At 40.2% G+C, this 10,435-nt stretch overlaps 1 long non-coding RNA gene across 1 annotated transcript; it reads left to right on the top strand.

The window, feature by feature from the left end:
- Positions 1–4,615: 4,615 nt before the first annotated feature.
- On the top strand, positions 4,616–5,512 carry LOC112247473. The gene is made up of 2 exons (XR_006084754.1): positions 4,616–4,886; positions 5,115–5,512. It is a non-coding gene; the product is annotated as an uncharacterized LOC112247473 (long non-coding RNA).
- Positions 5,513–10,435: the final 4,923 nt, after the last annotated feature.

The raw sequence follows: 10,435 nt of genomic DNA, 5'->3' as shown, positions 1-10,435 counted from the left end.
ATGAACTATCTGCAGATAAATTATAAAAAATATTCTCTGAAGATGGTAATTCCTCAGTGCAGGAACCATACTGTGAGGAGAGACCCTCATTCTGCACTACGCAATATTTTTCAGTACTTTACATTTTTTTGTCCTTTTATTTTTTGCAAGCCATCTAATAATTTGGTCAGGTAAAAATGTATTTTAATTCAAATTTCACGAACTGACATAATGGTAGGTAACATTTTAGGCTTTAAATTAAGGGTTGACCATTTTTCATGGTTTTATGTACATTTCTAAGCACTACTGATGAGGAGCCGCTTGGGAGCCAAATGAGAAGCTCTTTTAGGTGAAAGGAGCCAAATGATCTGGCTGACCGAAAAGACTCTGAATCAAAATGCAACCGCTCTAAAAGGGGCAATGGTGTCTTAAATGGACAATGACCGTTTGTAATAGAAACCAAAATATCAAACAGTGAATAATAATTTATTGATATACAGTATATTTATAATTAAAGTATAGTTATTAATAACGATCAGGATGTTGTGTCCAATGGGTAAATGCAGATGGACAAACTCCATGCTTCAGCCTATGTACATTTTATTGTCACTATGCTGCAGCAGTTGGGCTACAGGTGATATTGCTTGTAGCACATCTGATAATATGGACCATGTGTATATATATATATATATATATATATATATGATTTTACCAATATTTTATCGGACACATTTCTGGAGGTGGTAATTTAATTTAAAATGGTTTCAGCATAATTTTATTTTCATTTTGGAGTAGAATGTCCCTTTAAAAAAGTCACCAGAACTGAGCTTTTCAGTCTTCTACTTACAAATTATCCCAGGGTGTACCCCGGACCCCCTAAGGAAGGGGGAATTGGTCAAACTCGCAGTTTAGGTCTAATACATGTACACAATTATCCTCTTTCCCTGAAAGCATGACGGCCATGACTTTCTGACATGAAAGGGCAGGTTAACTTGGCCCCAGACAAGTTTCAATCACATTTTTTGCTTTAACCCTTCTCAAGTATTTAACCAGTTGTGAACATACTTTAAAGTACTACCTAAGGTGTTGTTTTTTGTGTCTGTAGTTGGCTTTACTATTTGTTTTTGGTGAACTTTTACTTCACTACATTTTTATTTTACTTTTTATTTCGCCTTTATTTAACCAGGTAAGCTAGTTGAGAACAAGTTCTCATTTACAACTGCGACCTGGCCAAGATAAAGCAAAGCAGTGCGACACAAACAACAACACAGAGTTACACATGGAATAAACAAGCGTACAGTCAATTACACAATAGAAAAAAATTGGCTATATACAGTGTGGGCAAATGGCGTGAGGAAGTAGGCAATAAATAGGCCATAGTAGCGAAATAATGACAATTTAGCAGATTAACACTGGAGTGATAAATGAACAGATGATGATATGCAAGTAGAGATACTGGTGTGCAAAAGAGCAGAAAAGTAAATAAAAACAATATGTGGATGAGGTAGGTAGATTGGGTGGGCTATTTACAGATGGACTATGTACAGCTGCAGCGATCGGTTAGCAGCTCCGATAGCTGATGTTTAAAGTTGATGAGGGAAATATAAGGCTTCAGAGTTTTTTTTGCAATTCGTTCCAGTCACTGGCAGCAGAGAACTGGAAGGAAAGGCGGCCAAAGGAGGTGTTGGCTTTGGGGATGACCAGTGAGATATACCTGCTGGAGCGAGTGCTATGGGTGGATGTTGTTATTGTAACCAGTGAGCTGAGATAAGGCAGAGCTTTACCTAGCATAGACTTGTAGATGACCTGGAGCCAGTGGGTCTGGCAACAAATATGTAGCGAGGACCAGCCGACTAGAGCATACAGGTCCCAGTGGTGGGTGGTATAAGGCGCTTTAGTAACAAAACGGATGGTACTGTGATAGATTACATCCAATTTGCAGAGTAGAATATTGGAAGCTATTTTGTAGATGACATCGCTGAAGTCGAGGATCGGTAGGATAGTCGGTTTTACTAGGGTAAGTTTGGCAGCGTGAGTGACGGAGGCTTTGTTGCGAAATAGAAAGCTGGTTCTAGATTAGATTTTGTATTGGAGATGTTTAATATGAGTCTGGAAGGAGAGTTTACAGTATAGCCAGACACTTAGGTATTTGTAGTTGTCCACATATTCTTGGTCACAACCGTCCAGGGTAGTGATGCTAGTCGGGTGGACGGGTGCGGGCATTTGGTGTTACTAGCGTTTAAGAGCATTTGGAGGCCACGGAAGGAGCGTTGTATGGCATTGAAGCTCGTTTGGAGGTTAGTTAACACAGTGTCCAAAGAAGGGCCAGATGTATACAGAATGGTGTCGTCTGCGTAGAGGTGGATTAAGGAATCACCCGCAGCAAGAGCGACATCATTGATATATACCGAGAAAAGAGTCGGCCCGAGAATTGAACCCTGTGGTACCCCCATAGAGACTACCAGAGGTCCGGACAACAGGCCCTCAGATTTGACACACTGAACTCTGTCTGCGAAGTAGTTGGTGAACCAGGTGAGGTAGTCATTTGAGAAACCAAGGCTATTGAGTCTGCCGATAAGAATACGGTGATTGACAGAGTTCGAAAGCCTTGGCCAAGTCGATGAAGACGGCTGCACAATACTGTATTTTATCGTTGGCAGTTATGATACCGTTTAGTACCTTGAGTGTGGCTGAGGTGCACCAGTGACCTGCTCAGAAACTGGATTGCACAGCGGAGAAGGTACGGTGGGATTCGAAATGGTCAATGATCTGTTTATTGACTTGGCTTTCGAAGACTTTAGAGAGGCAGGGCAGGATGGATATAGGTCTATAACAGTTTGGGTCTAGAGTGTCACCCCCTTTGAAGAGGAGGATGACCACGGCAGCTTTCCAATCTTTAGGGATCTCGGACGATACAAAAAAGGTTGAACAAACTAGTAATAGAGGTTGCAACAATGGCGGCAGTTAATTTTAGAAATAGAGGGTCCAGGTTGTCTAGCCCAGCTGATTTGTCCAGGTTTTTCAGCTCTTTCAGAACATCTGCAATCTGGATTTGGGTGAAGGAGAATCTGGGGAGGCTTGGGCAAGTAGCTGCGGGGGGGGATGGAGCTGTTAGCCGGGGCTGGGGTAGCCAGGAGGAAAGCATGGCCAGCCGAAGAGAGATTCTTATTGAAATTTTCGATTATCATGGATTTATCGGTGGTGACCGTGTTACCTAGACTCAGAGCAGTGGGCAGCTGGGAGGAGGTGCTATTGTTCTCTGTGGACTTTAGTGTCCCAAACCTTTTTGGAGTTAGAGCTACAGGATGCAAATTTCTGTTTTGAAAAAGCTAGCCTTTGCTTTCCTGACTGACTCCGTATATTGGTTCCCGACTTCCCTGAACAGTTGCATATCGCGGGGACTATTCAATGCTATTGCAGTCCGCCACGGGATGTTTTTGTGCTGGTCAAGGGCAGTCAGGTCTGGAGTGAACCAAGGGCTATATCTGTTCTTAGTTCTACATTTTTTTGAAAGGGGCATGCTTATTTAAGATGGTGAGGAAATTACTTTTTAAGAACGACCAGGCATCCTCGACTGACGGGATGAGGTCAATATCCTTCCAGGATACCCGGGCCAAGTCAATTAGAATGGCCTGCTCGCAGAAGTGTTTTAGGGAGCGTTTGACAGTCATGAGGGGTGGTCGTTTGACCGCGGACCCATAGAGGATGCAGGCAATGGGGCAGTGATCGCTGAGATCCTGATTGAAAACAGCAGAGGTGTATTTGGAGGGCAAGTTGGTCAGGATAATATCTATGAGGGTGCCCATGTTTACAGATTTAGGGTTGTACCTGGTGGGTTCCTTGATGATTTGTATGAGATTGAGGACATCAAGCTTAGCTTGTGGGACTGCCGGGGTGTTGAGCATATCCCAGTTTAGGTCACCTAACAGAACGAACTCTGAAGATAGATGAGGGGCAATCAATTCACATATGGTGTCCTGGGCACAGCTGGGAGCTGAGGGGGGTCTATAACAGGCGGCAACGGTAAGAGAAAAGTATGACAGAACTTTGTAAGCTATCTCTGCAGTATATTGCAACTCCTCCCCCTTTGGCAGTTCTATCTTGACGGAAATTGTTGTAGTTGGGTATGGACATCTCATAATTTTTGGTGGCCTTCCTAAGCCAGGATTCAGACACGGCAAGGACATCAGGGTTGGCGGAGTGTGCTGAAGCAGTGAGTAAAACAAACTTAGGGAGGAGGCTTCTGATGTTGACATGCATAAAACCAAGGCTTTTTCGATTACAGAAGTCAACAAATGAGAGTGCCTGGGACATTCCTAAAGAAAATAATGTACTTTTTTACTCCATACATTTTCCCTGACACCCAAACATTTTTCAATTCACACACTTATCAAGAGAACATCCCAGGTCATCACTGCTGCCACTGATCACAAATGCTTAATTTGTCAATTATGTCTGAGTGTTAGAGTGTGCCCCTGGCTATCCGTATATCGAAAATGTTGCCGTCTGATTTGCTTAATATAAGGAATTTGAAAGTATTCATGCTTTGACTTTTGATTCTTTAGTACGTTTTAGCAATTCCATTTACTTTTGATACTTAAATATATTTAAAACCAAATAATTTTAGACTTTTACTCAAGTAGTATTTTACTGGGTGACTTTTACTTGTCATTTTCTAAGGTATCTTTACTTTTACTCAAGTACTACAATTGAGTACTTTTTCCACCACTGTATTTAACTATTGAAGGTGTAATGTTGGGTAATAATTTACTTGAATTGTACATCATAACAGAGACATGACATTGTCATGAACATGTCATCTGATGTTGAATGTCAATTTTGTCTGCAGGTTTGTGCCATACATCGGAATCGTTACCATTCTGATGAATGACTATCCCAAATTTAAGGTAAGATATTTTACATCGTCATCACTAGAAGGAAAATCACTTAAGGTTTTATGAATTGTTTACTAAATTCGGCCTTATTAGGAGCGTTATGCAGGTACTCTAAAGGTTAGAGAGCCTGACCAGCAGCCAGACACTAAACAGTGGGAGAGCAACTGGCAGACGGAAAGCAGCTGGTTTCAGATCATCGGAACAGGGATACTAATATTTTGTTGTTCTTCCCCTTCCCAGTACGCTGTTCTCTTCCTGCTGGGTCTGTTTGTCCTGGTCCATCGGGAGTGAGGAAGAGAATACCTAACTATCTACCACGGAGGAAGAATTGTAAATCCCCACCCCACCATGCCTTTCAAGACAGAATTATGTTGATTATGTCAAATTAAGTTGCTTTTTCTCTACCATGTGTTTTGAATTGTGTCTAGAAATGTGGATAGTGTTTACATTATATAAAAACAAGCATTCATTATTTTTGTGAGGGAAATTAGATATAAGTTAAGTAGAACATGAATCCAACATTTTAGATGGTTAATTGTGTATTTTGTTTTCACATTTAATTAGGTTTTGCTTTGCTTGATATATTGAATGACAAGTGATATGTTTGTGACATTAAATATGACATCTGTTACCCTCTATCCTGCAATCTGGTAACTTATGCATCTAGTGTTTTTTTCTTATAATCAAGCATAACTTCACTAAAACACATTTGTGCATTTTCAAGATGCCATTATTTTACATGCAGGCTAAATATGACATTTACATTTGAGTCATTTAGCAGACTCTTATCCAGAGCGACTTACAGTCAGGGAGTGTGCAATTGGCATGCTGACTGCAGGAATGTACACCAGAGCTGTTGCCAGATAATTGAATGTTAATATCTCTACCACAAGTCTCCTCCAACGTTGTTGAAGAGAATCTTCAACCGGCCTCACAACCACATACCAAGTGTATGGCGTTGTGTGGGCGAGCGGTTAGCTGATGTCAACGTGAACAGAGTGCCCCATGGTGGTTATGGGCAGACATAAGCTACAGACAAAAACAATTTTATAGATGGCAATTTGAATGCACAGAGATACTGTGACGAGATCCTGAGGCCTATTGTGCAATTAATCCGCCACCGTGACCTCATGTTTCAGCATGATCATGCATGGCCCCATGTAGCAAGGTTCTGTACACAATTCCTGGAAGCTGAAAATGTCCCAGTTCTTCTATGGCCTGCGTACTCACCAGACAGGTCACCCGTTGAGCATGTTTAGGATGCTCTGGATCGACATGTACGACAGTGTGTTCTAATTCCCGCCAATATCCAGTAACTTTGCACAGCCATTGAATCGGAGTGGGACAACATTCCACAGGCCACAATCAACTTTCTGATCAGCTCTTTGTGAAGGCGATGTGTCACGCTGCATGAGGCAAACGGTGATCATACCAGATATTGGTTTTCTGATCCACGCCCCTACCTTTTTTTTAAGGTATCTGTGACCAACAGATGCAGCTTTGTATTCCCAGTTGTGAAATCCATAGATTAGGGCCTAATGAATTTATTTCAATTGACTGATTTCTTTATATGATCTGGAACTTTATAATCTTTGAAATTGTTTCATGTTGTGTTTATATTTTGGTTCATTATATATGTGCAGTCAAAAGTTTGGACACACCTACTCATTCAAGATATTTTATTTTCTTGGGTTGAGGTTGTAAATTGTGGAGGCCAAGTCATCTGATGCAGCACTCCATCACTCTCCTTCTTGGTCAAATAGCCCTTACACAGCCCGGAGGTGTGTTGGGTCATTGTCCTGTTGAAAAACAAATGATAGTCCCACTAAGCGTAAACCAGATGGGATGGCGTATCGCTGCAGAATGCTGTGGTAGCCATGCTAGTTAAGTGTGCCTTGAATTCTAAATAAATCACTGACAGTGTCACCAGCAAACCACCATCACACCTCCTTCATGCTTCACGGTGGGAAACAAACATGCAGAGATCATCCAGTCACCTATTCTGCGTCTCACAAAGACACGGCGGTTAGAACCAAAAATCTCAGATTTGAACTCATCAGACCAAAGGCCAGTTTTCCACCGGTCTAATGTCCTCTGCTGGTGTTTCTTGGCCCAAGCAAGTCTCTTCTTCTTAAGAGCCAGTTTCATCATAGTGCTTGATGGTTTTTGCGACTGCACTTGAAGAAAGTGTTGTTGAAATGTTCTAGATTGACTGACTTTCATGTCTTAAAATAATGATGTACGGTCATTTCTCTTTGCTTATTTGAGCTGTTCTTTCCATAATATGGACTTGGTATTTTACCAAATAGGGCTATCTTCTGTGTACCACCCCTACCTTGTCACAACACAACTGATTGGCTCAAATGCATTAAGAAGGAAAGAAATTCCACAATTTAACTTTTAACAAGGCACACCTGTTAATTGAAATGGTTTCCAGGTGACTACCTCATGAAGCTGGTTGAGAGAATGCCAAGAGTGGGTAAAGCTGTCATCAAGGCAAAGGGTGGCTACTTTGAGAACCTCAAATATAAAATATATTTTGATTTGTTTAACACTTTTTTGGTTATTACATGATTCCATATGTGTCATTTCATAGTTTTGATGTATTCACTATTATTCTACAATGTAGAAAATAGTTCAAATTAAGAAAAACCCTTGAATGAGTAGGTGTGTCCAAACTTTTGACTGGTACTGTATAAATATATATGTATATATATATACTTTTTATTTTTTACAATATTCTGAACCGATGTTTGCCCTTTTGACATACAGTGCCTTCCGAAAGTTTTCATACCCATTGACTTTTTGTTTTTGTTGTTCATTTTGTTGTGTTACAGCCTGAACACACAATTGCCCATAATGACAAAGAGAAAACATGTTTTTAAAAATGTTTGCACATTTATTGAAAATACAATACAGAAATGTTTCATTTACATAAGTGTTCACACCCCTGAGTCCATATATGTTAGTCACCTTTGGCAGTGATTACAGCTGTGAGTCTTTCTGGGAAAGTCTCTAAGAGCTTTGCACACTTGGATTGTACAATATTTGCACTTTATTTTATTATTTTTATTATTCAAGCTCTGTCTAGTTGTTGTTGATCATAGCTAGACAGACATATTCAAGTCTTGCCATAGTTTTTCAAGACGATTTAAGTAAAAACTGTAACTAGGTCACTCAGGAACATTCAATGGCATCTTGGTAAGAAACTTTAATTCAATGGCCTTGTGTTTTACGTTATTGTCCCGCTGAAAGGTGAATTTGTCTCCTGGTATCTGTTGGAAAGCAGAGTGAACCAGGTTTTCCTCTAGGATTTTGCCTGTGCTTGGCTCCATCCCATTTCTTTTTTCTCCTAAACAAACTCCCCAGTCCTTGCCGATGACAAGCATACCCATAACATGATGCAGCCACCAGTATGCTTGAAAATATGAAGAGTGGTGCTCAGTGATGTGTTGTGTTGGATTTGCCCTTAAAACATAACACTTTGTATTCAGGACATACAATTAAATTATTTGCCACATTTGCTGTTTTACTTTAGGATGAATGTTTTGGGCTATTTTATTTAATTCTGTGCAGACTGCATTATTTTCACTCTGTCATTTAGGTTAATATTGTGGAGTAACTACAATGTTGTTGATTCGTCCTCAGTTTTCTCCTTTCACAGCCATTAAACTCTGTAACTGTTTTAAAGTCACCATTGGCCTTATGGTGAAATCGCTGAGTGGTTTCCTCCCTCTCCAGCAACTGAGTTAGGAAGTACGCCTGTATCTTTGTAGTGACTGGGTGTATTGATACACCATCCAAAGTGCAATTAATAACTTGACCATGCTCAAAGGTATTTTCAATGTCTACTTTTGTTATTTTTACCCATATACCAATAGGTGCCCTTCTTTGCAAGGCATTGGAATACCTCCCTTGTCTTTGTGGTTGAATCTGTGTTTGAAATTCACTGCTCGACTGAGGGGCCTTACAGATAATTATATATGAGGGTACAGATATGAGGTAGTCATTAAAAAAATCATGTTAAACACTATTATTACGCACAGAGTGAGTCCATGCAACTTATTATGTGACTTGTTAAGCAAAGTTTTACTCCTGAATTTATTTAGGCTTGCCATACATAACAAAAGGATTGAATTATTATTGACTCAAGGCATTTCAGAATTAAATGTTTTATGAATTTGTAAGAATGTCTAAAAACATAATTCCACTTTGACATTATGGGTTATTGTGTGTAGGCCAGTGATGCAAAATCTCAATTTTGTCCATTTTAAATTCAGGCTGTAACACAACAAAGTATGGTCAAAGGGTGTGAATACGGTCTGAAGACACTGTATATACTCTCATGGTGGGGAGGAAGAACTAAGAATAAACAAAGTTACTATGAAGGATAAATATTTGCCTCTTCAAATCAAGCTTTTTAAAGCCTTGGGACGCAACCTGACAAAGGGCCTTATTCAATAAACACTGTACAGCATCCAAATATTCTTGAGACACGGCCAAACAGTATTCCTCCCACACCGTTAAAATTGTTACACAATAATAAAATAAATACAACCATATTTTATGCATTATTTATTAACAGATATTAAGGCAGATTTTGCTCACAGTCTTCATTTGATGGACCCTTTACAGTTTCCCTGATGGTGTGAGTTAAAATTCTAATTAACCGTGGGTGGTCACAGTCTTAAAATCATCTTGCATTTCTGGAGGATGTTGCTAATGTGGAGTGATAGAAGGTTTGATGGTGGTAGACTGGGATTTTAAAGCACCGCAGTTACTGCAATTTGTTTTACTTCACATTCAGACAATCTTAAAAGGATATGCAGTCTAGATGTGGTTTGTTTATACCGTTTGTTACGGATACAGGTATCCTGTGTCTGTGTGTATATGTATCCTGTGTTGTTTTCTCTCCTTCTCCCCTCACAGGTGAAAATCATCACTCCCCAATCAGTCAACAATCAATCATCAATCAGAAGACACACCTCCTCCTATTTCCTACCCTATCACAGTTCCTTTCCCTTGGTTTAAAAACCCTGTCAGTTGTTTGCTCTAGAGCTCAATCTCTCTGTAAATGCCATGTCTGTAGGTCTCTGTGTTTCACTCTCTCGTTGTGTATTAACCTCTCTTTTGTTTGACCACCTCCATAGCACTTTGTCATCACCTGTGAGTATTGTTTTGGTTATGGTGTTTGTTTGCTGGTGGGAAAAGGGGAAACCAAGACAAGTCGCCCATGGGCATACACTACCCGTAGGTAGACTGTTAAATACACTAGTTAGAACTGGGCGGACCACCCACTGTATTTTTGGTTAGTTAGTTAGCTATTGTTAAAGTAGGCTAGTCTAGCTTAGGGGTGTTTTTGAATACTTATTGTTTCTTTCCTTGGGTCCAGCTCAGCCCCTTTTCCTGCTCCCCCCATTACCGTGTGTTTACAAATAAACCTTGAGTTTGACGGTAGATTTCAGTAGCTGTGGTTATTTAGTTCTCACTTTTACTTTGTCACAATTATAATTTGCATGAGTTGTTACGGGTCTCATTACTACCCCCCAGACTGTCGGGCC

Source organism: Oncorhynchus tshawytscha, linkage group LG12 (genome assembly GCF_018296145.1).
Source record: "Oncorhynchus tshawytscha isolate Ot180627B linkage group LG12, Otsh_v2.0, whole genome shotgun sequence".
NCBI classification, from domain to species: Eukaryota; Metazoa; Chordata; class Actinopteri; order Salmoniformes; family Salmonidae; genus Oncorhynchus; species Oncorhynchus tshawytscha.
The sequence above is the reverse complement of the archived record's forward strand: the minus strand, read 5'-3'. Positions and strand labels throughout refer to the sequence as shown.